The 25,180-nt window shown below is 55.8% G+C and overlaps 1 protein-coding gene across 2 annotated transcripts in view; it reads right to left on the bottom strand.

Annotated features, from left to right (window-relative positions):
* The window catches only part of LOC118255661 (gap junction beta-5 protein-like), an 89,019-nt gene that overhangs the window by 4,139 nt on the left and 59,700 nt on the right, over positions 1 to 25,180 (bottom strand). The window contains exon 7 of one of the 2 annotated variants that reach the window (XM_050715222.1): positions 7,412 to 7,486. The exons of the other annotated variant lie outside the window; for it this stretch is intronic. The gene's annotated coding sequence lies outside the window, so the exon portion shown is untranslated. The remainder of the gene's footprint in view (positions 1 to 7,411; positions 7,487 to 25,180) is intronic. 2 annotated transcript variants of the gene reach the window in all.

The following is a 25,180-nucleotide window of genomic DNA, read 5'->3' as shown; positions in this document are numbered from 1 at the left end:
GAAACTCTGCAAGGCAGTGGGTGAGCGGTTCTGCCCATCTTCCTGCTGCACACACCGAGGCACGGCGTTGTCCTCTGCCTGCCATAGGTGAGGCCACCAGAGCTCCTTTCCCCCTAAGCAAGCAGCATCAGTGCTGCCAGCACAGTTTTGGGAGCTATTTACCTGGATTAGAAATAATATTCAAGGAAGGAAATGCATTTGGTGCTGGTGCTGTGAAGAGCAAGCTGCCTGGCTCCTCTCGTTGGGCAAGGCCCCCCCCATTCTGGCAGCCCTTCCCCAGGACCAGCTGCTGGGCTCCCCAACCCCACGGACTCCACAGGGCACCCAGCAAAGGTGTGTCCTGAGGGCCCTGCTTCACTTTCACCCATCTGAAACCACCTGTGATGGCTGTTATTTTTGTCTGAAAAATTTTATTTTTTATTTTTTTTTTTTTACTTTTTGCTTTTTAAGAAGCCAAGCTAGGGAAGTTTGGGGGGGGTACAGCCCAAATACCCACAGCCAGCAGCTGCTCCTGGGCAGGCTGGGGGCTGGCACAGAGCCGCTGCCCCCTCCCTGGTGCTGTGCTGATCGTGCAGGAAAGGGGCAGCAGGGAAGGGATGCGGTGGAGCACCAGGGAAACCCCTCAGCACATGGGCAGCTGGCCTGGTATTGACCAGAGGGTTCCCACAGCATGAAAAAGCAGGCAGAATACCAGTGGGGAAAGGTTGTTTTCATCTGATTAAAGAGCCTTGTATTTAAACTGTCCTTCAGGTCTGCAGCACGAGATGATTGCAAAGGCTTTTACACACCAACTCAGCAGGAATCGCTTCTGCTTTCAGTGCTGTTGCACGCAGATGCTTTTTAGTAGGGCAGACTCCCATTATTAATGCTGGATAAATACAGCAAAACAGGCTCGGGGTGAAATTACGGAGTGTAAGCAGCATCAGGCTCCGAGCTCGTGGTGCTCTCTGGACCCTGGCGGCCATCAGTCAGCACGGTGGGGAGAGGCAGGTGGGGAGCAGTGATGGAAAAACGGGGGCTTCCCAAGGAAACCCGGGTGCCGAGAGCAGAAAGGGGCACGGCCCCACGCCAGCCTGCACGCAGGGCTGCCGGGCGCACAGCGCGGCCACCCACTGCTGGTTTCACCCGACACGTTTGTTATGCAAAGAAGACGGCACCTTGTTTGCAGACAATTAAAAAAAAACAAACAGATTAGTGAAAGGCAAACACGCGGAGCTGGCTGAATGTTGCCTAAACCCCTGGGAAAGCCGGTGAGCATCCAGAGCTGTTGCAGCCGAAGCGAGCGGCGAGGCGCTCGGTGCTTAGGCCAGCCCTGCTGCTGCTGCTCCCGTCGCTGCCCCACAGGAGGCTTTCACCTACCATGGGGCTCCCATGGGCACCACCTCTGAGCACTGAATACACCTTAGGAGCCTTGCAAAAAGCCCAGGGCTTCCTGGGGTTGCCATCACTGCAGGCTCACCCATTCAATGCAAGCTGCAGCAGGAGGCCCTGCAGCTGCTGGGGGCTCAGGGCACAAGCCATGGGGCTGACCCCCATCGCTTGGTGCTCATGGAAAAAGCCCGCATGGCCACAGCCCCACAGCCTAGGGCTCAGTGGGAATCCTACAGGAGTGGCAATAGGGCTTCAGCCCCGTTTTAACAGGTCCCAGAGGGCCCTGGGGAGGTTCTCACCCAACACGCTCCACGCAGCGCTCCCGGGGCTGGGGAAGGAGGCAGCCCATGATTAAGGGGAAGACGGTGAGAAGGTGTCACTGCTAATGAGGCCGACAGCAATTAAAGACCTGGCTGGAGCAGCAGCGGGGTGAGGGTAGTGTACTAATGAGGAGGGGGCTGCAGCACGAAAGTGCTGAGGTTCGGTAAGCAGAGGGTTCCCAGCAGCCCCATTTCTGCTGCAGTTCTGCCCTGGCAATCTCTCCACAGCACGGCCTGGTAGCGGCCATCTCACACAGCCAGGACCCCTTTGTCTGCTAATATTTATAAGCGTGGCTGGAGGGAGCAACCTCATCTCTAGTGAGAGCTTAATTAATCACGGAATCAAACGGGCTGGATGAGATGGTTTGCTACCGAGGAGATAAATTCGCATGATCACTGGTGGCCGAGGATGGAAGCGAGGTCAGTGCTGCCCTAAATCATTGCAGCTGATGGAGAGAAGGGCGCGAAGCCAGCAGGGTGCTCAGGAATGCTGTCCTGTGGAAGCTTGCTGTGTTCTGGAAGCAACTCAGGGGCACAGAGGGGGATGCTGCTGCGGCACATCGCCCCTGCCAGGGCAGAACTACGAGCTCCCAGTCTGTCTAGACAGGTCCCTGCAATAACGGCAAGCAAAGCTCAGGGCCACAGGCAGTTATCGGATCCTAATACCCAGGTAGAGAAGGGTAGGCATCCAGGGGTGCTTTCAAAACGGGAACAACCCAGCCTTCAGACCCTGCTGGTTGTCGCAAAGGGGCCGGGTTATTTCTGTATTGGGTCATTTGGCAAAATAATCGTCGTGCGAGCAACATCTTTGCCCTTGCTGCTGACCTTGGCAGCATCCAAATGGCCAACCCGCAGGTCAAAGTCTTTATATCCTATTACCAGCCTCCTGAGTCATGCCTGTCCCCTGGCAAGTCGTATTATTTTGAAATGGCAGCTAAATGGGAAAGAGGTCGTGCTCCCAATATGGTGACAATAAGACATGACAGCACTTTTCTGAGTGATTAAGCCCCAGGTGATGTTGGGGCTACAAGACAAGCGGTGGAAGGCTGGAAGACTTTAATCACCCCAGGCACACCATCGCATCCTCGCCATCCATCCTGCTGGGGTGAGCTTTTATTGCAAAACGGAAGCGATAGCAAAAATAATCAAGCCTAACCTGTGCACCGACCAGTTAGTTATCCACGCTGCAGGTACTGCTTTTAATAACCAGCCGGAGCAGCCTGTTGGCCCTCAAAGATCCTTCTGCAATAAATAAAGGCTGGTGCCACAATGCAGCCGGCCGGGGCTGCTGCCAGACACTAGATGGCATTGGAAGAACGCGCCGTGGAGCGCCCGCACCTTCCCCGGCTTCCCCTGGAACAATCTGGCAAAGCAGAGCAGAAAACTCAGGATGACAGAGCAGAAAATGTCTGTGCCTGGGTGAGGATGCGAGCTCACCTTCAGCCCTCGCTCCAACCTTGCGTGGCTGCCCGGGGGGAGCGCGGCAGCGAGGCAGCGCTGCGGGAGCTCGCGGCGTGTGGCCTCCGAGCTGAGCTCATGCAGTGCTTTGCGTGGCGTTATTTATTTTCCGAGGAGCTGCAGGCTGGACCTTGCACGGCCGCTCACGGCTCCCTGGAGCTCAGCTGCCCCTGCCTGCAGCAGGAGCTCTGCAGCAGGAGCTCTGCAGCTGCCTATCCTGGGGGAATTTTACCCCGACATCTCTGCTCCAGGAGCACCGTAGCCCAAAGTCAGGCCTGGCTTGCCCTGGGAGTCTCCTTTCACCTCCCAGATTTCTGCTGCAGGGCTGTGCGGGGGGAGCAGGAAGGTGAAGAGCTGGTGCTGGGTTTGGAGGAGGCCTTTTGGAAATAGCTGCTCTCGGGCTCCGCTTGGTTCACGTAAACCCAGCTGCCCTGCAGGAGCAATGGCGAGGAGGAGCAGGGCTTTAAAGCAAGTTCAAAGTCGAAAGCTGCTGCTGGCCCGTCCCTGCCCTGCTGACCCCAGAAGCTGCAGCTCCATCACGTGGAGAGGAAAGCTTTTCTACTGCAGCTGGGGCAGGTGCATCCCCAGCCACCAGCAGATAATGGGTACACAGGGGAGCAGGGGCGCATCCAATGCAGGGTCTCAGGGCACTGGTAACCCCAGGAGAGCAGATCCCTGCTGCCATATGCCATCCCTCTGGCCCCAGAGGGCTACTCGTGGGATGATTTGCTTTGAAATGCCCCCACCAGGGCATCCCAGTGCTCTGCATCCCAGTGCCACATTTTGCCATGGGGCAGCGCTTGCAGCCAACCCGCTGTTTCATTCCGGCTGTTGACCCCCCTGCCCCAATCAATCCCTCCTCCACAGCAGCCTGCCAAGCTCCAGGTGCCCCCCTACGCCTCCCTCCCCCCCTCGCCTGGCTGTTTATCGAGCACAGCACCATTTATTCATCTCGCTGCAGCATCCCGGAGGCCGCCGCAGGAGGGGCCCCTCCTGGGAACAGCCTGGGGAAATGCTTAACGTCCCAGCACCAAAAAGCTGCTGGCAGCAGTGCCCCATGAGCCAACATCACCAGTCGGAGCTGGAGCCCATCTGCAACCACCAGGATCAGCCAGGATCGTTCCTCTTCCAACTGCTCCCCATCACCTGTCAGCCTCCTCCCGCACCGAGCAATCACGGGGACGGCGTCTCCTCTCCTACACTCCCCCAAATCAACTCCCGAATCCCTGCTGAGCCAAGCTGACTTTTGCATTTTGTCTCCTAAATTATGCATCGCGCAGGAAGTCAAACAGCCACAATATGTCTCTTGATTGCAGCTCGCTCTCTTCCAGCCAGCCCCGTGCTCGCAGCCCGCGTCTCCCCTCCGCGGTGTCAGCAGGCAGATGGCACGGCACCGCTCGCAGCCCCCCGCTGCCTTCAGATCCCCCAAAAGCCCCCCCAGCCTTCTGGAAAAGCAGCTGCTTCAAAGCAGGATGGCCAGGCTTCACCTTGCTCTGCTTGCACAGGTGAGAGGTGCCGGGGAGCATTGCAGCATTCTTCCAAAGGCTAAAAGCTTGCTCACACCCTAAGAAAAATATCAGACAAAAAATCCCTCTCAGCCTGCTTGGCTTGCTCATGCCACTCCCGGGCCCTCTGGGCAGAAAATTCATGAACTGAACTCTGAAAAGGGCCCAGACTTGGCTTGTAGCAAGAGATTTTGCATCGTTGTGTCTTAAAATGTCAGCACTTTAATTAGCCACCATCTGAAGCTGGAGTGGCTTTGCCTGGCAAATCAGCGAGCAAACTGGTTTGCCCCTTTCCATTTTTAGTTCGGGCTGAGAAATTTGTCCAAGCTGACCTTTTGCCTCTGAGACCCCCTCAAAATTCCCATTCCATATTGGCATTTCCTAAAAACAGGAGAAAACAAGAGACGAGGAGGCTTCCCCACTATTTCCTGCGTCCTTCTGCATCCTCGATGGGCAGCGGCTGTCCCGTGAGGCAGGCGGGGGCATTGGGGCGGGCGATTTTCTGCTTCCCCCGATGACAAGAGCTGCTCGGTAATGGGGTGCAGGCAGCAGGGCGGCTGTGCAGAGCCCTGGGTGTTTCAGAAGGGGCAGCTTATCCCTCTGCCATGCTGCCCAGCACACAGCCCAGCCAGGCTGGGCTCCGACCTGTAGAGCTCATTCCCCAGCCTGACATTTCTGGGGAACATTTACGCATTTTCGCCCCGGGAAATGTCCTTTGGAGAAGACTCGAGCATCCGCCCCTCCTCCCCTGCCTGCTCCCACCCTCTGCCCGATATTTCAGGCCTCTTCTCCTTGCTCCCAGCATGGGGCCATCCAGTGCCTGCCAGGCACGGTGCCTTTTCTGGCACTTGTTGGCTCTTCCAAACCCCGTGGCTGTAGGTTTTGCCTTTCATCTCCTTCAGACAGCGCTGCCAGGTCACCTTCACGTAAAGGGAAAAGGCACGGCTGAAGTTCTCCCAGATTGAGGTGTTTCCTGCTCACAGGTTTTTAGTGCACCTGTTAAATCTCCAGTCTTAACCACCCTTTATATTTCGGATTTTTTCTGTAAGTGTAAGGCTGCCAGAGCCATAACTTCCACTCCAGGATAATTTCTTGCTCTGAAGGATGCAGTGAATTTCTTCACAATTTGCTGACCGTCAGAGCACGCTCTCCAGGGAGGTTCTGCTGGGGAAGTATTGGATTGCCGCGGCTGGAGATGGAGCTTCGAGCCTCCTTATGCTGTGTGTGTGTGGCAAATTAATGAAAGCAAAGACAGAAAAGCACCTGAAAAACCACAGGGAAGTCAGAGGCCATGGCGCCTTGCCGCGGCTGCTGGCTTTGGAAATCTTGGTGCTAGGGCACCACAACGCCTCGGAGGGCCCCAATAATCCAGGACGTCTGCGAGGAGAAGCCAACAAAAGCCACTCCACCCTTTCGAGAATCCTCTAAAAAGCTGGGTTTAACACAAGAAATGCCACCATGATCATCTGCAGGCGTGAGCAGCGATGGCTGTGCCGTGCCCCAGCTCCTGGAGGACTTGCACCACCAGAGCCAGAACATCCAGCACCGTCTGCACCACCGGCCCTGCTGCCCTGCCTCCTGGTGCCCAGCAGCCTGGAGAAGGGTTCAAAGCAGATACAGAGCCATCGGCTCTGAGCCATCCCTAATTACTGATCTAATTACCGCCTGGACACGGAGTAGCTCAGCCCTCGCAATGTTATCGGTGACTGTCATCACAAAGAGCCACGCGAGCGCCCACTGTCCCCATGGCTGGGGGCTGCAACGTGCTCGGAGATGTTGGCTTTGTGATTTGGGGCAGTGTCTTCTGCGAGAGTGGCTGGCTGAGCACTACCGCCCAGCACCACGCCGCCCAGAGCCCTCCCAAAACGGCAGAGCAGCAGCCGGTCCCCAAAAAGCCGGAGCCCAAGCGCCGCGTTCCTCACAGCCTCGCAACTCCTCAGTGCCGCAGAGGAAGAAGAGTGGGATCAAAGCATCCTCCCCGCCTCCCCGCTCATTGACGGAGAGCCCGGAGTCCTGGCCTCGCCGTGCCCTGGGCTTTGGTGGAGTGCGACACTCATCTGCGGCGTGGCAGGCAATTACGGCTGGAAGAAAGCGGGGGCAGATCGCCCCGGCCGTGGGAAGAATGCGAGCCGGCCGCCTTTCATCTGCACCCCACCGGCCACCGCCTGCCGCTCGCTATTCTTATCCCTCTGGATCAAGGCGAAGCGTTTCCTCCGTCTGCCCTTGATGCCGGCAGCCCCGGCGTCGGGCGGGCATGGCGGGGAAGCGGCCGTGCTGAGGGCCGGGGCAGCTGCGGGGCACGACCCCGCCGCGGCGGCTTTCAGGCTCGGGGAGCCTGAAATTGTACGTGCAGGTGTGGAGCTGAGGCAGCTCTTGCACGCCGAGGAAGGTCAGCCTTGGCTCACGCTTGATTGGAAATCACAGATCCCCTCAGATGGCTGCAGGCAGCGGAGGTGTTGTGTCTGTGTTGGCATCGGAGTTTGTGCTCTAGGAAGAGGGGTTCTGGTAGGAAATGTTGGTCGTTGGGGTTTAAAAATCCCCCCGTGTTCTCATGAGGGAGCCTGAGTCTCTTTAGTCCTTGGGCAACTTTTCCCCAAACTCTAGTCCTTGTGAGAGAAGCGAGAACCCATGGGTTACGATGGCACGATGTCCCTTGGGGCTGCCGCCTGCCGTCTGTCTGTACCGCTGAAGCCAAGCGAGCAGAGCAACCCTGGGACCCAGGAAAGCCTGGGAGCGACCCAGGAGCAGCAACCTCACCTGGTGGTGCTCACAGCTCCCGTCTGCGACCAGAAGGCTCCGTCTCAGGCTTGGCCGTCTCCAGTCCTCACAAACCTGCAGGAATTAACCAAATCCCATCACTGCACAAACCCAACATGACCACTGCTAATTTCGGGGAGGAGGAAGAACCAGGCGAGCGCAGCCTCCAGCCCTGCCGCCTGCTCTTCGCCAATCCCCACCGCGTTGGCGGGTGCAGGATCCGGCCGCTGGCCTCCTGCATGGCAGGCAGCCCAGCCACGGTTATGTTGGCCAGGGATGCGAGCAGGAGGCCATGAGTTATTAATTGGCTGGGAGAGGCATTGTTATTCCCAGGCTCCTTCCTAGCATGTTTGCCGTGCTGGTTCGATACAGCTGCAGGAAATCAGCCTCATTATCTGGAAGGATCCAGGAGCTCTTCCCAGAAGTCAAACCTAGGAGCAGCCCAAAGGTTCCTGCAGAGGAACAGAAACTCAGTAAAAGTTCATTGCTGGCTTCACCGCCTGGGAACTTCTCAGTGCTGACCCCTGAGCAAGGCTCTGCTCTCCTGCTGATGGATGTGCTGTGTTTGAGGAGCTGGTGCCGATCTCGCCCCGGCACCAGGGACCGTGCGCTCCATCCTCTCACTTGCCTCTTTCATTGCAGGATTTTAGAGCCTGTGGACATCCAGCTTGTGGTGTGCTGGGGTTCAGCCTCCGGGGGAGATGCTGAAGGGAAACAGGCCCGTGGAGAGCAGGGTGGCTCGCTGCCCCGTCTCGCTGTGACCAGTGCAGCCTTGGACACTTAACCTGCTTCCATCTCTCCTGCACACAAATACAGTTGTTGAAATTCTTCCATTTCCATGACATACGAGGAAAAAAAAAAAAAAAAAAAAAAGATCTGCCTCATTGGAAGGTTCCCTTACTCTACATTACTTTAGGGGGAAATTAAAGCAAAGGCTATTTTTTATCTACGATATTGGGAAATAAAGGTCATTTCTGCCACCTAACTGCCGTGCTGCTGCGTGCAAGCAACTGCCAAGTGGAAAGAGCAGCGCAGCCAGGGGCAGCTCCCAGTGCTCCCAGTCACCCTGCTTTGAAACCAGAGGGGAAACACTGCCAGAAGTTTGCAGCCAAAGAGCTGTGCTGGGGTCTGTCACCACCATGCAGGAGGCCTGGCCCTCGCATGGTGTCAATCGCCCACACACGTGCAGGGAGCTCGGGCGCCACACTCTTGCTCCTTATTTCTGGAGACGTGAGCAGGGGCAGCAGTGGCAGCCGCTGGGTCCCCACCGCACACAGCCTGGAGAGGGGTGGGCTGCTGAACCGGAGCTGACAGACTGCTGAGGGAAGGATGACAGCCCAATTTACACATCACTCTGTATTTTTGCTTGAAAACGTGGGGTTTCTTCCCTCTTTCCCAAAAGCAACACCCACGTCCGAGGAGAGGGGAGTGAGCGCGGTGCTATATTCACCAGGGGACGGCTCGGGATGGTGATGTGAAGGGACACTGTGACATCTGGCTCATCCCCACGTGCATGTGGGTGAAATAACTGCATCCTTACACACACGGATAGGACAGATGATGCCAGACATGGCATGACTCCGACCCACTGCGAGCTCTGAGCTGTCCCCAGGCGTGCGCTGGCCTCCCCGTGTGGTGGCCTCCATCAGAGCCTGCTGCTCTCAGCATTGTGGTTTCCTCCATCCACAAAACTGCAGTTAATGTGGTTTTCATCGTAGAAATGGGATGGCAGGAGCAGGGCACCTGGGCACGTGCAGGACGGTGCCACCGCCGCCACCCGACGTCCCCAGCTGCGCAGCACAGGGCTGGACGCCTGGCACGGCCCCAGCAGCCTGCTCCTTTTCTTTTCCAGGCTATTTTTATCCTCCTCCCAGTGACAGATTGAGGGCTTCAAGAACAGCCCCGTGAACTCTCTCCTGCTTCCCCGCCATGGAAATTACTGCACAGCGGTTCAAAATGGGAGAGCAATTTGCAAAACAAATAAGTCTCCGATTAGCTAACAAGCGGCAGGCTGACCTTACAGGGACCCTTTCATTAGGAGACACTTATTCCCTGATACTTCTCTATAGAGCACCGATTAACTGCATTGGGATGGAGGGAGCTACTTCATACTGTTTTAATGAATTAAATATATGCCCCTATTTGGCTCTTAATGTTAAAAAATATTAAGTACGGTAATTGTCACAATCCCGAAGCCAGTCATCTCTCCACCCAGCAGTTCATCTCTGCTTCCCCCTTCCCACCACAAAGTTTAATCTCTTAATGTGCTGCTCGTGTCACAGCGCTTCCCTCTGTTAATGCCAGCCCATTAAAACGCACGGCTCTGTCCAGCTGGGTGAAAGAGGACGGCTGCAGCGGAGCAAAGGAGAAGAACAGACGATCACAAGTTGCCCAGGAGCTCGGCAGCTCTCTGGCTCCAGTTTTCTGAGAGTAGCACAGGACATGGGGCTGTGCTCCAGGTCCTGCCCCAGCCGTTAGCTGGTGCTGGGGCTTTTTCTTCTCCTCCCCTGCATCTCCTCTTCCTTCAGAGTCTGTGAACATGGAAAGTGAGAGCTGTGCCTCCACCGTGTCCTGCAGAGGAAGGAGCCCGCTGGAGCTTGGCCAGCCCCTGCTCCTGCCCAGGGCGATGCTGCTGGAGCCAGGTGCCCAGCCCTCCGTTGGCTGTCTGGGAGCACAACCCCTCCCTGCAGCTCAAGGCAGTGGGAAAAGCAAACAGGGGAACAATAACAAGGAAATGGTGGTTGAAGCCTCAGGAGCAGGCACGCAGATGTCACAGGGCTCCGTCCCGAAGCTCTCCCCACTGCCCCTGGGGCCGCGAACCTCACGCGTTATGTTGGTGTGGCTCCGGCTGGCGTGTAATTTAATTACTGCGTGCTTAAGAGATTAAATCCGCGATTAAAAGAATTTATATGGATTAGCACAGGATGATTTTAAATCACTGCCAGCTCACGGCAAAGCACACCAGAGATCTGTAGTAAAAGCAGTGGCGATGTGAAGGGCTCGGCGGTGGCTTTAGCCCTGTTCCGTGTGCCAGGGAATGGAGCGGGGTCGGTGCTGCAGAACCTGCCCGGATCACAGCCCCTCTGCAGAGGAAGGGGACAAGGGGTCGGTGCCGTCCTTTTGCAGACCCTGCTGCAGCTGCCTGCAGGCAGCATGGGGCCAGTGGTACCAAGGAGCAGGATTTTGGCCGGGCACGGGGAGCCCTGAGCTGCCCAGCCTGGTGAAAGCTGGGGCTGGAGGGAGCCAGGGCATGGCCACAATGACAGCAGTGGTTTCACCTCTCCTGTCTGCTCCTCTCCATCCATCTGCCACTCGATCGCACACATCACTGAGTACGAGCAGTCCTCTCTGGCGTCTCCAGGCATGAATTTCAGTCCGTTGTTTAAGCCCGCCAGTTATTTTTCTTAAGTCACTTACTAGATGCCCCTTTATGGGGAAAAGAAAGGAGCTGGATGGGAGGAAAAGTGAAACATGCAGACTTGGAATATTTATGAAATAATCTGGTTTAAATCAAATTCACAAATCTCCAGCTAAAGCTGTGTTCCAGAAAGCATTATTGTTTCCCTCTCGGGGGTGAGAAGGAGAATGCAAAATTCATTTTCCTGAGCTGCGAGGGGAAGCAAAGATCAAGGGCAGCATTTCATCAAACCGCCTCTTCCAAAATGTCCATTTTCAACCCCCAACCCTTTCCCTGAGCAGCCACCTCACCCGGCCATCCCTGGGCGGGGGGGGACCCGTGTGGCTCCAGGGCGAGCCCAGCCAAATGGCTCCGGCGAATATCCTGCAGCATTTTTAAAATATTCTGGCTTTCTAAAGAGTGACCACATATTTGCTGCCTTGCCTACCACCACAGAGCCCGGCATGGATCTGTCCTTGCTCCTCCAGTGCAGCTGGTGCCGTGCTGGGCTCCCAGGCTGGAGGACAGCACCGGTGTACGCAGCCCCAGCGCTGCCTCCTGCAGACCCCAGCGGGTTCCCTTAGCTGGGGACAGCAGCCGAGGAGGATGCAGCCTGGCTCTGCACACACCCAGCCACCTGCAAAGAGCTCTGCCCTGCTGGCAGCAGCCTCCCGGCCACCACCAGGGCGCCGTGCGGCTTCTGCCGCTGCACGGGGATGGAGCCCGTGCCGCTGTTCGCAGGATTGCAGCGCGGGCCCCGTGCAATCTGTTTGATTTGAAATATTAGTGAAGAGATTAAAAACAGTGCTCATGATTTTGTAATGCATATGGTAATTAAAGTGTTACATTGCAATTATGATGTAATTAAACTGTGGGATGCTCTTCAAGATGCAATTGCCACTCATTTGCATAACTGACAGATTTGCTTATTATCACCCTTTTAATATATGTATTAAAAAGAGCATCAAGAGCGCTGGCTAAGGAGGCTTGCGGCAGCTCTACCCAGCACCCAGCCTTCCCCATGTGCTGCGCTTGTTCACCCTTTCAAGGCTGTTGTCTGGGGGTCCCAGCCTGGAAACCCCAGCCCCCCACCAGATCTGACCTTTGCAGGCAATTAACACGAATCCCTGAATCCTGCTCTCCCCACCAGCTGCACACATCTGTCATGGAGCGGCCGCCAGGAGCCATGCCCTACGTGCAGCAATTATTCTCAGCCGTGCCAAGACCTTTCTGGTTCAGCAAATTACTACAGGTACTGAAAAAAAAATCACCTTATGAAACAGGGCTGATTTTTGCCCTTTTCAACTCGCCAAAACTTCCTCGGAGGAGCTAAAATAAAAGCACGCTCAGCACTGGGCTGCCCGTTCCTTCTCCTCGTCCCCATGGGCCAGCTCTGCAAGGGCGCGCAACACGGGGCACGGACGCAGGAACATGCTGGGGGAACGGCTCAGGAAAAGAAATCTTCGCTGAAAGCCAAAGCCTCTGCCTGGACTTTGCTTTTATCTGGAGAAGGCCAGGCCTTAAAACACCTCTGACAGCTGGTAATGCCTCCATCTGACTCACCGAAGAGTGCACAAGAAAAGGAGAAAGGACTTTCCAAATCGTTCCTTTTATCTGCTGTTTTAACCCGCGCCGAGAAACATGAGATTCCTGAAAACGTGATGTCTGGTGTGCTGCAGAAATAGATCTATCAAGAAACTAACAGCGCTGCTTTGAGAGGACCAGGGGCTTGGCGCTGCAAGGAGCAACATTTCATTCCCTGCCCGGCAAGACCCTGGCGAACATTCCCGGGCTGAACGCGGCGTGGCTGGGCACAGGGCACGGTGCGGGGATGGCACACGCAGGCAGGGCACCGAGCAGCTCACACTGTCAAATTGTGGGGAGAAGCATCGCTGTGAGCAGGTGAGCTGCCAGGGCTGCTGCTCACAATGCTCCACGTTGTCTTAAAACCACATTTGCCTTTGCATAATTGCCTTTCCAAACTAGCTTCGCTTTCATGACAGATGCTGTTAGCCTGCCCAGAGGAAGAAGAGCGTTGGCTGAGGCAGATAACACTGCTCAGCTCTGAGCACGCCTGTGTGGCTGCAGCCAGCACCAGCACGAGGACCTCCGGCCGCCCAGCACCTTTCTCACCAGAAAACGCTCGTCGGTGGAAACGCGACGCGTTGTGCTGCGTGCGCTGCCGGCACTCCAGCTGGGCTGCCTGGGGGCATCTCAGCAGCCGGTAAATCATACAAAACAGGCACAAAACGAGTGAACTTCGTAGAAGTTTGATTTCACCTTTGCTTTTTGCTCCCACCCGAGAAGGGCCAGCCTGAAGGATCGCGGGCTGACCCCAGGCCGGGAGGTGCTGCGAGGAGCGGGCCCGGGGCACTGGCGGCTCAGGCGCACGGGGACGGTCATTAAATCTTCAAGGGAATAGGATAACTGCAGGCCTAACTCACTGAAGATTTAATACAGCGGAAGCTTAATTTCCGTTATATAAGGACTTGTCAAAGTTAGGAGCATAAGTCATAAATAAGAAGATTTAGGTGCATGGCTCCGCGCGTCTCTTTTTTCCTTCGCCTTAAGAAGGAGGTGGGCACGCAGCAGCAGGGGTACCCGTGGGGCAGCGGGGTCAGAGCCAGGACCGAGGAGCTGTGCAGCGAGGAATCTGGTACCTGGGGAGCTCCTGCACAGGCTCCAGCTCCAAGTCTGGGCTCTGCTGAGAGCACCCAAACCCCTGCAGAGCCCAGCGAGGGCAGGAGATGGAGGTGCCCATCGGTCAAACACCAGCCCAGCAGATACTGTCCCCCAGTGAGCCAAGGTCTCTAAGAAATATTTACGGTCATGTAGAGGCAGGTGGAGGAAAAGCTTTCTCCCTTCCCTCTAAGCTCTAGGACAGGGCTTTTCCAGCTTCAGCATCCTCGTGGCAGTGCAGGCGTTAGGCCTGGAGGTGTAAATAACCCACTGCTCGCCAGACAACAGGATGAATGTGACAGCAAAGGGCTGCAGCCGGGCCAGGACAGTGTGGATGCCCCCAGACCATGGGGGCCAGTCCAGGAGAGGGGCTGGGCTCCCACCTGCAGCAGCGCCCGCAGCCCCCTTCCCTCTGTATGTCGGCTTAGTTGGGAAACCGTGGAAGCTCGCTAATTAAAATTGATGTCGTGTTCACCAGAGTCCAATTCCGCATCGAGCTCCTGTTGTTCCCTCTCCACGAGAGCAGGTCTGCCATATTTAGCCAACTTTTAAACTCATTAGCAAAAGCAGATGCTTAGATCCGCAGTCCCTAATGACTGTAAATGGGAGAATTAGTTTATTGATTGATGGCCTAATTGTTGCCACCACGGCCACAAGTGAGAGCTCCGAGCCCAGGTGCGCTGTGCTGCAGGACACCCGGCCTGCCGGAGGGGAGAGGGAGGAAGAGAAAAATGCCCCTGAGGCTCCGAGCCAGGCAGAACGGGGCATCCAGCAAGCACCTGGGAGGTGACCCACATGCAGATTTCCAAATTATTCCAGCATTTGAACAGTCAGGCAAAAGTTAATTAAATTACACTTTGCACAACAGAGGTCAGAGCCTTCGAATGCATCTCGATGCGTAACCTTTTGTGGGGTGTGTAGACTCGCCCCTGCTCTCTGCATGCTAATGAAGAGGCTGCCGGGGCCTGTAAACAAAAGCAAATGCTGCTGTTCCTCCCCTCCCCTCTTCCTCCTTCATTTGTCCATGAACATTTAAATAAACAGAAGGAGGGGAAGGTCAGATGCTTGGTCTCTGTGCAGCCCCGCATCTGCTGAGAGCGGTGCCTGGGTGACCTCCAGCCCTGCTCCGGGAAAGTGCTGCTGACGCCTCCTGCTTCCCCCCAAAAGCACTGAGCAAAGCTACAAACCGATGCCCGACAGCTCCTGGGGCCGCAGCTCTCTGCCCCACGGGACAGCCCATGCACAGCCAGCGGTGTCCAGCTCCCACGGGAAGGTAAGAGGAGCTGTGCTGAGGAGCCTGCCTGCCCGATTAAATTCATCTGTTTTAACGAAAGCACCTACAACGGGGCCCTGGTCCAGAAGGGCATTGAAAAAAAACCCCCAAAACCTGAAATGAAGCAGCCTTGAGCATGTGCCTAGATGGTTTACTGAGCAGGGTCAGACTTAGCCATGGGCTTTGCCTGGGCTCGCTGGTAGCGTGCCGTGGGCTCCCAGGTGGCTTTCACCCAGGTTTCTGCACACCCAGAGCTGCCGAGCCCCCAGGAGCCGAATCCCAGTGGCTGCACCGCAGGGAGAGGCCATTGCCTTGGGATGCTGTTTGGTCACCAAGATGCACTGCTAATGTGAGCTGGGTTTGACTGGTGCCTTATTGGAAACGTGGCTGAGTGCTCCCGAGCAGACGCACAAGCTCAGCTCCCTGCCCTGCTGGGGCTGCCACACCAAAAAACCCAGCCCTGAGACGTTGACGTGACATTGTGCCCAGCCAGGAGGCCTGGGGAAGGAAAGCGGCAGGGAAAAAAGCTTTAAGAATATGGCTGATGTTTTTCCATCACCTAAAAATCAACAGGGAAAAAAAAAAAAAAACACACAAAAAACCAAAACACCAAACAAACCAACAAACAGATTTGCGAGAGGATTTAGGAGGCATCAAGTTGCCTGGATACCAGATCCTGTAAGTACCCAAAAAGTAATTATAAAGCAAGAAATCTGTCTCAGCTAAGCAGGTGGACGGGAAATTGGAAATCCATTTGTGAGAGGCGTTCTGCTTTCTAACAAGACGGGTCGCAGCTCCCCCGTGCTCCGAGCAGCCCCACGCCCCCTCTCCTGACTGCGCGCTCTGCGGGTGACGCGGTCCCACCGGCACCCCTGGCACTGGGCAGCTCCGGCAGGGCACCGGCAGTTCCCCCTGCTCATTTCAATGCTCCTCTCCTGGGGAGAGAAAAATATTTCACCTCAATAGGATTTCAGGGTGCTTTTAATGGAAAGGCCCCAAACACCGATGTAAGAGTGAATAAATCTACACGCACAGCCTAAGCCCAGGGGGGATCAGTCCCTTACCCGCAAGGACACTTGGGTTCAAGGAAGCATCGCTTTTAGAGACCAATTTCCGCGCTCTGCCACAAATATTTCCATTTTAATAATCTCCAAAGTAATAATTTCTCAAATCCCATTTTCTTCGTGCTCGTTCCCACTTTTTGCATTTCACTCAATAAAACGTAACTGCTCAATTTCCCTTCGCTTTCCTGCCGCCTCTCATCTCTCCCACCTTTCAGCCCCAGCACACAGCTCCCCCCGATGCCGCGGTCTCTGCTCAAGGACAGGTCACTTTTCCCAGCCCAGCCCTCTTCTAGATGCCCCTGAATGCAACCACTTAAATCTTTAATGCCAGGGGCAGCACTGCACAAGGCGCACGGCAGGGAGGGCTCGATGCCCACTCGGATGAGCACCCACCCAGAGCCGCTCCTCGCTGAGGACCCCCTTGACAAGCAGCAGCCAAAGCCCCGGACCTTCCCGGAGCAGAGCCTGCTGTTGCACGGCAAGGACGCCCAATTACGGCTGTATAAAGCTTTTGCTGCTGTAATTGTTTTTGTGCGGCCTGGGTTGTGCTGGATGCAGGGGATTTTGCTGAGGTATGGAAAGCGAAGCCATTTAGTTAGGTAATAGCTCCAAAGCTTCAGGGGTCAACACGCTGAGAACTCCAGGAAAATGCTTTTCAGGGCAGGGCAGTTTGAAGAAGGAAAGGAAAAAAAAGAAACAAATTGAGACAATGTGCTTACTGAGCAGCCAGTTTACTTCCTCCCAGTCCATGTCTGCTCCTTTTCTGCATCAAAATCAGAATCATGGAGGAGAATTAGTGGCAGCACCGCGTAGGTTCCCTATGCCTGTCCTGCTCTGAGCCTACACAGACACACGTGCACACCGACACGCTCCTTCTCCTTCCCATGCACTCAGAAAACTCCCATTTGGGGATTTCTTCTTTCTGTGCAGTATTTCTTCCCACAATAAGCCCCATAATTCCGCATTTCTGAAGTCAATAGTTTCTGACAAGACAGAGGGCAGGTTGGGGAGGCTTCCTGTACAAACCAGCACACTCCTGGTGAGACACGTAGGGCCTCGCTGGCTTACACCAGTGGAGGAGCAGCAGACAAAGGCAAGTGACTTATCTGCACTTTGCAATTAATGGGAGCACCGTCCTCTGCAGCTGGGGCTATGGGAGGCTTCAGGGAGGACGCCAGGGATGCAGCAGGTGCGGGGCTGATCCTCCTGCAAGGCACCGACCTTGACCCAGCACGATTGCTTGTGCTTTGTTTTTTTTTTTCACCTCTCCACTGTACAGGACACATTTCTGTTTTTCAAAGGCAAATTCCAGTTCCAAAGAAATGAATCGGCAAACATTGGTCACAACTTGCCTGGAGGTATGTAAAATACAAGAGGAAATCTCTCCCCTTCGCGCCTCCCACTGCACCCTACCCTGAATGCAAGAAGAAAAGTCATTTGAGTGATCTTAGCAGAATCAGAACAAGCATTTAGTGGTCTTTAAGGACCCATAAAACACTTCAGTAGTTTGCTGTTTTATATCTGACTATCTTCTACATTAGCCATTTAAATTAAAACATTTATAATTAATTGAACAAATCATTTCCTCTCGCTCCCTTTGGGGACTGGAGCGCATAAGTCTTCGGTAAATTTTAGTCTCTTAAGCAATGGGGTATCCATTTCTTTTATAGGGCTTATTTTCCTGGAGGGTGTGAATCAAGGGCAGGCAGAGAGGTTTTAACTGGAAAATCAATTGATAGAAAAGACAAATTAACGCATATTTTTTCAAAAGGGGAAATGAAGACGAGAGCTGGGCACCAGGCACCGGCCCCACGGGCAGACGCCTCCCCACGCCGGGGCGATGCTGATGCTGCTGCAGCAGCGCCGTGCACGGGAGGTGCTGGGAGAAGTGTCCTGAGTTTGGGGAGCAGAGGGGTGCAGGCAGCAGGGGCCGCCTGGGGCAGAGGGAGGGGAACAGGGGCCATGGGCCAAGACTCGAGCTGGGACAGCCCAGGCGGGGTGCCCAAGGCAAAGCCCCAGCTGGAAGGGGCAGGCAGGGGCAGCTGGATCCTGCAGCAGCGGGACCTGGACCCCACATCTAGTGCAGAAGGGTGCTGTTGGGGATCAAGAGTCAGGGCAAACAATGACCTCACCCCAAAAAGCAAAGCGAGAGCCAGCAAAGGGAATCGGAGGAATGCGCCGGGATAAAAGAAATCACAAATTAAACCAGACCAAAGCTTAGGAGTAAAGGTAACTGAGCCGAGATGCACCATGCATGGGATGGCTTTGCGTGGGTGACAGCTTGGGGTAACCCCTGGTTGGGATCAGGAGCCAGGTCCCAGCCTCCCGGGGCCGGCTGTGATTGAGCTGCCTGCAGAGGTGAAGGAGCCCTGGAGGAGCCCTTGCCTTTGCAAAAAATACAGTTTATTTTGATGCCCTGGAAACGCCTTTGTCAGCAGATCTATTCTTTTATTGTGAAAGAGCCTATTAGCTTCTGCTTCCTACTTCTATGGGAATTTATTCCTCCATCAGATCTTCAATATAAAAGTGCTTCCCTCACGGAGATTGATACCGCGTGTATGAAAAGCTCCGCGTGCCGCTGGGCGAGGCGGCGCCTTCCCTTAGGAAGGATGAAGGATGGCTTTGAGAGCAAAGCATCGAACGGCTCGAGAAGATGAAATCTCAATTCCAAGGTCTGCTGCGACCTTCCCCGTGGCCTTGGGCTGTCACCGGGGTCTCCGATCCCAGCGCAGGACTGGGTGAGATTTTCAGCATGGGAGCAGTCCGTGGGCTTTGCCGGGACCCTACCACCAGGCACACGCGTGCCCTGCAGGCATCCATGTGAGGAAAAATCCGGGGGTGTCCTCCAGGTGCTCGGATATCAAAGCGTGCAAGGCCACTGAAGCACCCACGGCTCCGTGTGCCCGTGCCTCCGAACACACCGCACTGCCTGTGAGTGCTCTGCTGCCCGTGCAGGAACAGCGGCAGGAGGAGCAACGCGCTCCACCAGCTGCGTGCTGCTCCTGAGCCGACCGAGCTGCAGCTGCAGGCAGCAGCAGTACCACGCACGCAGACGAACTATTTCATAGCCCGAATCACTGACGGAGGCAGTCCTGACTTCCCTCCTGCACCGCTCCACGCTGGGCAGTGCTGGCACAGCACGCGGGGTCCCCAGAGCACCCAGAGGCCAGGCTGGCATCACAGCCCCGCTCTCCATCACAGGGCCCTCGTGCTGCCCGAAGGAGGTGGGAGCTCATCCTGGCTTTACAGAGGGGAAAATGCAGCTCGTCCGCCCAGAGCCCCGTCCCCAGGACTTGCTTTTGTCCTATAAAGTTCAGCAGCAATTAATTAAAAACTTCTTGGAAAGGAAAATGGGAAGAGAAGGGCAGGAGGGAGGCAGAGGGATGGTGCAGGCGGCAGAGCCCCCGCGCTGCTGTGTGGGAGCAGGGAGGGGGCAGCTGCCAGCTCCCCTGCGCTCCTCGACCGATGTGAGGACGGGCGAGACAACCTCAGCATCCTGCACCACGAGGTCCCAGCCCAGCCTGGTCCCCATCCCTGGGAGGTGAGAGCATGCGGTACCCCCATCTGGGACCCCCCCTTCCTGGGCTGCGTGGTCAGACCAAAGAAGAACTGGTGCGGACGTCCGCCCTCCCGAATAGGAAAGCATCCCAGTCCACCTCCAGCAGCGGGGACCAGGGCCAGATTAAAATAATAAATAACAATAATCGTCCGCCCGGGGCTCTGCAGAAACGCATCGCCATGGCAACCACGTGCTGGCAGCGATGCTGCCTTCATCCTGGTGGGACGGATCCCCACCACCACCACCCGGTGCGGTGCCAGCCGCGCTCTGCACCCCCCCAGCGCTTCCACTGGGCACCGGAGAAATTCCCCAGCTTTGGAGAAATTCCCCCAAAAGCCACCACTGCCGCTGTCCCAAGGGGACACGGGGCTGTCCCCATCCGTCCTGCCCGTGCCCAGGACCACGTCAGAGGCACTGGGTGATGCAGCGATGGGCTCCCCGGGCTGAAGCTCTCCGTGCAGGAGCTGCCCTGGAGGCAGCAGTGACCCGCAGCCCGTGGAGAACCCCAAAGCCCACCCCGTCCCCCACGCCCCAGCTCCCGCTGCTCGGGGACATGCTGGCACACAGGGACAGGGTGACAAGGATAGGAGGTGACAGGGGCAGGAACGAGCCCTGGCACACGGGGCCAGCAGCCACACTCGCTGCCTGCAAGGCTCTGAGTGGCGAGGGGAGGGTTTTGTCCCCCCAGCCTGACAGGGGCAGACACCCAGCCCGACCTCGGCAGCTCCGAGCACAGCCCTGGCACCACCGCCTGACGCTTCCTGGCAAGGGGGATTCTCTACGGCCAAGTGACAGAATAAATTCTCACCAGCAAGGAGCCATCACTTGGCTTTTAATTATCGAGAAAGGTCCCGAAGCATCAAATTCTGTTTAACTCAGGCTGATGGAAACATATTTGTCACGGCTCTACTTTTTTTCCCCTGCGTGTTTTTTTTTTTTTACAGAGTAAACCATCTGGAAAGACAAACCAATGCGGGGCAGAGGGGAAGGGGACAGGGCGTGCAGCTGCAGGGTGCTGCTCCGAGACCCCCTGGGATAACCTCCTTGGGCTCAGGGACAGGGAGGGATGGGGACACGACCTGCTCACCAGCACTTATGAAGCCGTTTGGCTCCAGGGACGTGACAAGCCCGAGGAGAGGCACCCTGCGCTACAGCTGCAGCGAAACCTGGGCTCGCTGTCCCCAAGGGATGGGACCAGTGCTGGGGCTGCAAATCTGCTGGCCGGGTCCCATCCCTGAGCCAGGACCGAGGCAGGTTCTCGGCTGGGCAACGTGACAAAATGCCAGGTGGGAACCTCTCCCATCTTCGCCTCTACCTGCACTGAACAAAGGATTCAAAATAAATAAATAATAAGAATAAAAAAACCCAACCCAATTATTTAAACAAGAAGGTGCCCAGGCTGAGTGCTCCTCTGCAAGGCGCCGTGCCGGACGGGAGGGTCATACAGCTGCTGCCTCCCTTTTGATCTGCCCAGAGTCAAATTTAATATGCCACAGCTTTACACCAGGCACTCTCAATTTAATCATCAAAATACCTTGCAGGGGATTAACTGCCAGTTTCCTCTCTTAATCACTATTGATATAATGAGATGACAGCCAGCTTTGCAAGGAGGGGGGGGGATGTATTTGTCAGGAGGGCTCCTGCTGCTCCCGGGGCTGGCTCTCTGTTGGGCAGGGGCTTAGGGGCTGCTCTGGGTGGATGCAGCCCCGAGGTGATGGGGATGGAGGCAGGGGCAGGCTTCCAAGCACCCACAAGCAGCACGAAGTGGTGGGAGCAATGCTGCCACACGGGCAGCACACGTGTGCAACGTGCCCACGAAGAGCAGGACTTGCGACCTCAGGGCTGGAGCGAGGAAGGTGCAAAGAAACCTCTGAAAAACAGCTGGAAAACTTCGCTCGGCTGGGGGAGCATCTGCTGAGTGCAGGGACCGTACCCTGAGGGGACATGGACGAGGGGCAAGTCTACTAGGTACACAGGGAGCACTGTGGGGTTTTATGCCTCAATTTGGGGTTTTTCAGGAGCACGCCCTCAGGCAGGATGGGGGCACCCCCAGCCTGGGAGTTCTGCCCCCAGCTGCCACCCCCTGCCCACCCTGAGCCCTGCTCCAACACGGCCACAAGAGGAGACCGAAACCTGGCACCAGGGCTGCCCTCCCCGCTCCTGTTCAGCTTCCCAAATAAAAAATAGGAAATTAAAAATTTATTTCGCCGAGCAATAAATCCCCTTGATAAAAGAAACGCTAAGGCGGTGGGAGAGAGCCAGACTTCACCCGCAGACAGTCTCGCTCCTTCTGTCCCGGCAGGAGGATCGCTTTTCCAAGAGGACAGCTTTCCACCCGCCCTGGGCTCCTGCTGGGCACGGCTGGTCACTGCCCTGCTCCTGCCCTACAACCACCAGCACCTTCCTGCCCCTGATGAGCCTGTGCCCATCACCCCAAAGCGTGCCCCAGAGCAGCTTTTGCCCCAACGCAGGGGAGAGCAGAGGCTGGAAGCTCCGCGCAGCGTTCACCCCATCCCACCGGCGGAGCCGTGAGGCTGGCACAGCGATGACGGCGCTGCCCATAAATCATATTTTGCCCAGATTTAGAGGAGAAAGGAACTATTATGAGGAATAGATCAGAAGTGACACCGCTCATTACTGGGAGGTGAGTCCAAGTTGGAGACAAGGGCAAAGTTAATAGAAACCGTACCCAATCCACAATGGTAACTTTAATTGTTACCACTAATGAAGCCTATTTAGGATGTATCATGTAGCTGGCACTTCAGATGCACTCCTCAATTCATCTTCCGTGTCAGATGTCTCATCGCATCAGATCCGCGGGCAGAGGGAGGTTTTCCCCTTCCTCTGGAACAACTGGGGCTGAAAAACAAATTCTGTGCAATCCATCAGCACTGGGGACGGGCTGGCCAGCCCTGGACGGGCACCCTGTGGGATGGGCACGGGGGGACGATTCCCCCCTGGCATGGGCAGGTGGCTGGGTACTGTGGTATCAGCACCGCAGGGTCCCCAGGGCCACCCCTGCCCCGTCCCCCCATTATTTTTGGGGGGGGGGGGGGGGGACACCTGGCACCAAGGCAGCTGCTGAGGACAGAGGGAGGTGGCAGCCGCCGTGGCCCTGCTCCAGCCCTGCCCTCCAGCAGCCCCCTCCCCACCCTTTTCCTCGGCACACTTCTGGAATTAAGGACAAATTGTAATTACTTTCTTCGGTAACAAAACCTTTGGAGGAAAGGGCCGGTGATGGATTTCAGGCTTTATGGGAGCTGACAAGGAGCATTACTCGCGCTGCGCCACAACTGGCACCTTGGCAGCCACCGGGTCCGTGCTGACCATCCCCTGGGGCACCAACAGGCACTGGGATTTTTTTTTTCCTTAATATGGGAATTAAGCACGTCGTCTGCTTCGGTTCCCTCTGCGCTGCTGAGCGATGAGCCCGGCCCTGGAGCCAGCAGGGAACCCCCGGCTCCATCCCAGCATAGGGGAGGGCACGGCCAGGAGGGGCAGGGCACCTTCCCAAAGCACACCCGAAGTTTTCCAGCACCGAGTGTGATGACAGACCCGACTTGGGCACCCGGGGAGGAGGCAGAGCCTGTCTCTGCAGCCTGATCCCATCTTGGGGCAAAGACAATGAATTTCTGCAATCTTTCTGCCCCAATTTTCTCCGGCCACATTAGCGATGCTCCCCCCGAGCTGCCCAGAACCGCAGCCCCCGTCCCTGCTGCTGGGCACGACCAGCACGCCCGCTCGGCTGCTCGCGGTCAGCGCAGCGTAACTCCTGTTGATTAATGTTATAATCAATCAACGGCTAATTGAGCGTGCTCAGTTTGGTCTCTTAGGCCCAGCTTTAAAGATCATCTCTTCCCTAGAGTGACCGCACGCCTTAACCCCTGCTTTTTGTGCTCAGACAGCATTTGTGGTCCATCTATTTTTTTCTTCCCCTTCATTTCACTGTTATTGGAGCTATTCAGTGACTCTCCCGACGGCTGACAAGGAGGGGAGGCCTCGGGTGCATTTCAGCCCGGTGCAGTGACAGTCACTCCAAACTACTGCTGGCAATGTCACCGCAACCCAAATATCACCGAAAGCGCAAAGGGAGCAGGACGGAGCGCCAGGGCTCCGGCGTTAACCCCCCCGAGGGGCACGGAGCACTGCTCAGCCAAACCCAAGCCAACCCCAGCTGCCTGCTCAGGGGGCAGGGGCTTGTGTCCCCCACGTGCTGGCCCAGATCCCAGGGACAAGGAGAGAATCACAGCATTTGGATGCTCTCAGATGTGGGCAATGTCAGCGTAACCTGCCCTTAAAGGAGAGAGCAACCCTGCCAGCAGCGAGCTCCTGTTTACCGCTGGTTTCACATGAGGCCATGCCTCAAGTGTCAGCATTGCGCTTCTATTTAGTCTCGGCTGAGCTGGATGGAGCCATTCATTATCATGACTCCGTCATGAATTATAATCGCTGCTGCAGCCTCCCTCAGAGAACGGAGCAGTTAGTCACCGAGTCCCAAATGGGATCATTCTCCCTTTTGTCCCCATTTTCCCATCTCAGCATTGCTGCACAAATGGGCAGCAAATCTCCTTTCAGCAGGATTCTCTGCAAGGCAAATCAGGGCAGAGGCATTAATTGTGACGACGACTCCTCACCATTCAGGTGGGCACCACGACCGTGCCCCGAGGAATTACCACACTGCCTTTAGCAGGACGCAGCTGAGCTGGTTGGGGGAAGGCTGCTGGTGGAGGGGCTGCCTTGGAGATGGGGGCTGGCAGCTCCAAGGACCCCCCCGGCATCCCCTTCCCCAGCAGGAGCAGGGACAGGGACATTGCACATCCTACGCCACGTGGGAACCCAACTGTCCCACTGTCCTTCAGGTTTGCTCCCCCTAAAAGCGAACCTAAAATCTGAGATCAAAGTTACCGTGGTCTTGCCCAGGCTCCTGTCCCTTCCAGAGGATGCTCATGTGAACATCTCCACGAGCAGGTGGGGAGCCCAGAGCCTCTGAGATTAAAGACCAAGGTGCTTTTGGATATTACCAGTGTTATGGTAATGGGAGCCATTGAAAACCGAAGATGGATGGATCCATCTACTTTTCCGTCCGTTGTATCCATCATACCACTGTATTTTATCCCAATGTGCTGTTAAATAATGCTGCTTGCTCTCCACTGGGGAGGGAAAAGACAAAAAAAATGATTAAAAAGAAAAGGAAGTGGGGGGGGGGGGAAGGATAATTATGTTCCACAAAAATTAAGGATGAGAAAAATGATGTAAAGAAATTACTTCTCATATAAAAGGGTGCTTTATAATGGACCTTTAAAGCATTCCATCAAGTAAAACCAACACATTTATTTGAAGTGTTAAAGAGGAACCTTCAATCAATCCAAGAACTTCATTTTTACACTGTAATGAATTCAATTGACCTTTGTGTGGCAAACATACAGTGGCGGAGGCGAGGAGGGGGGAGCCTGCCCCGAGACCCCACGACACTGCCGTGGGCACACGAGCAGCCCTCCCAGTAGGGCCACCACCACAGCACCCGGGTGGCCGAGGACATTTACTGCCTGGACATCGCTGGAAACTCGCTCAGATTTCACAGAGGGGGGTGGCTCCTCTATGAAATCCTGCGATTAAACCTCTGCTCCCAAAGCAATTATTATCAGCTAATGGGAGCTGGGAAATTGCTGCTCCCTTTTCACTGATTGAAATCCCATTTTTGTCCCCCCACATTGTAAATGGAAGGGCATTCACTGAGTAACCCACGAAAATTAGAGATGAAGTCTGTGTCTCAGGTCTCCCCATCTCTGAGCATTTC

This window comes from Cygnus atratus, chromosome 23 (assembly GCF_013377495.2).
Source record: "Cygnus atratus isolate AKBS03 ecotype Queensland, Australia chromosome 23, CAtr_DNAZoo_HiC_assembly, whole genome shotgun sequence".
Classification (NCBI taxonomy): domain Eukaryota; kingdom Metazoa; phylum Chordata; class Aves; order Anseriformes; family Anatidae; genus Cygnus; species Cygnus atratus.
Note: the sequence above shows the minus strand (reverse complement) of the source record. Positions and strands in the feature narration are given on the sequence as shown.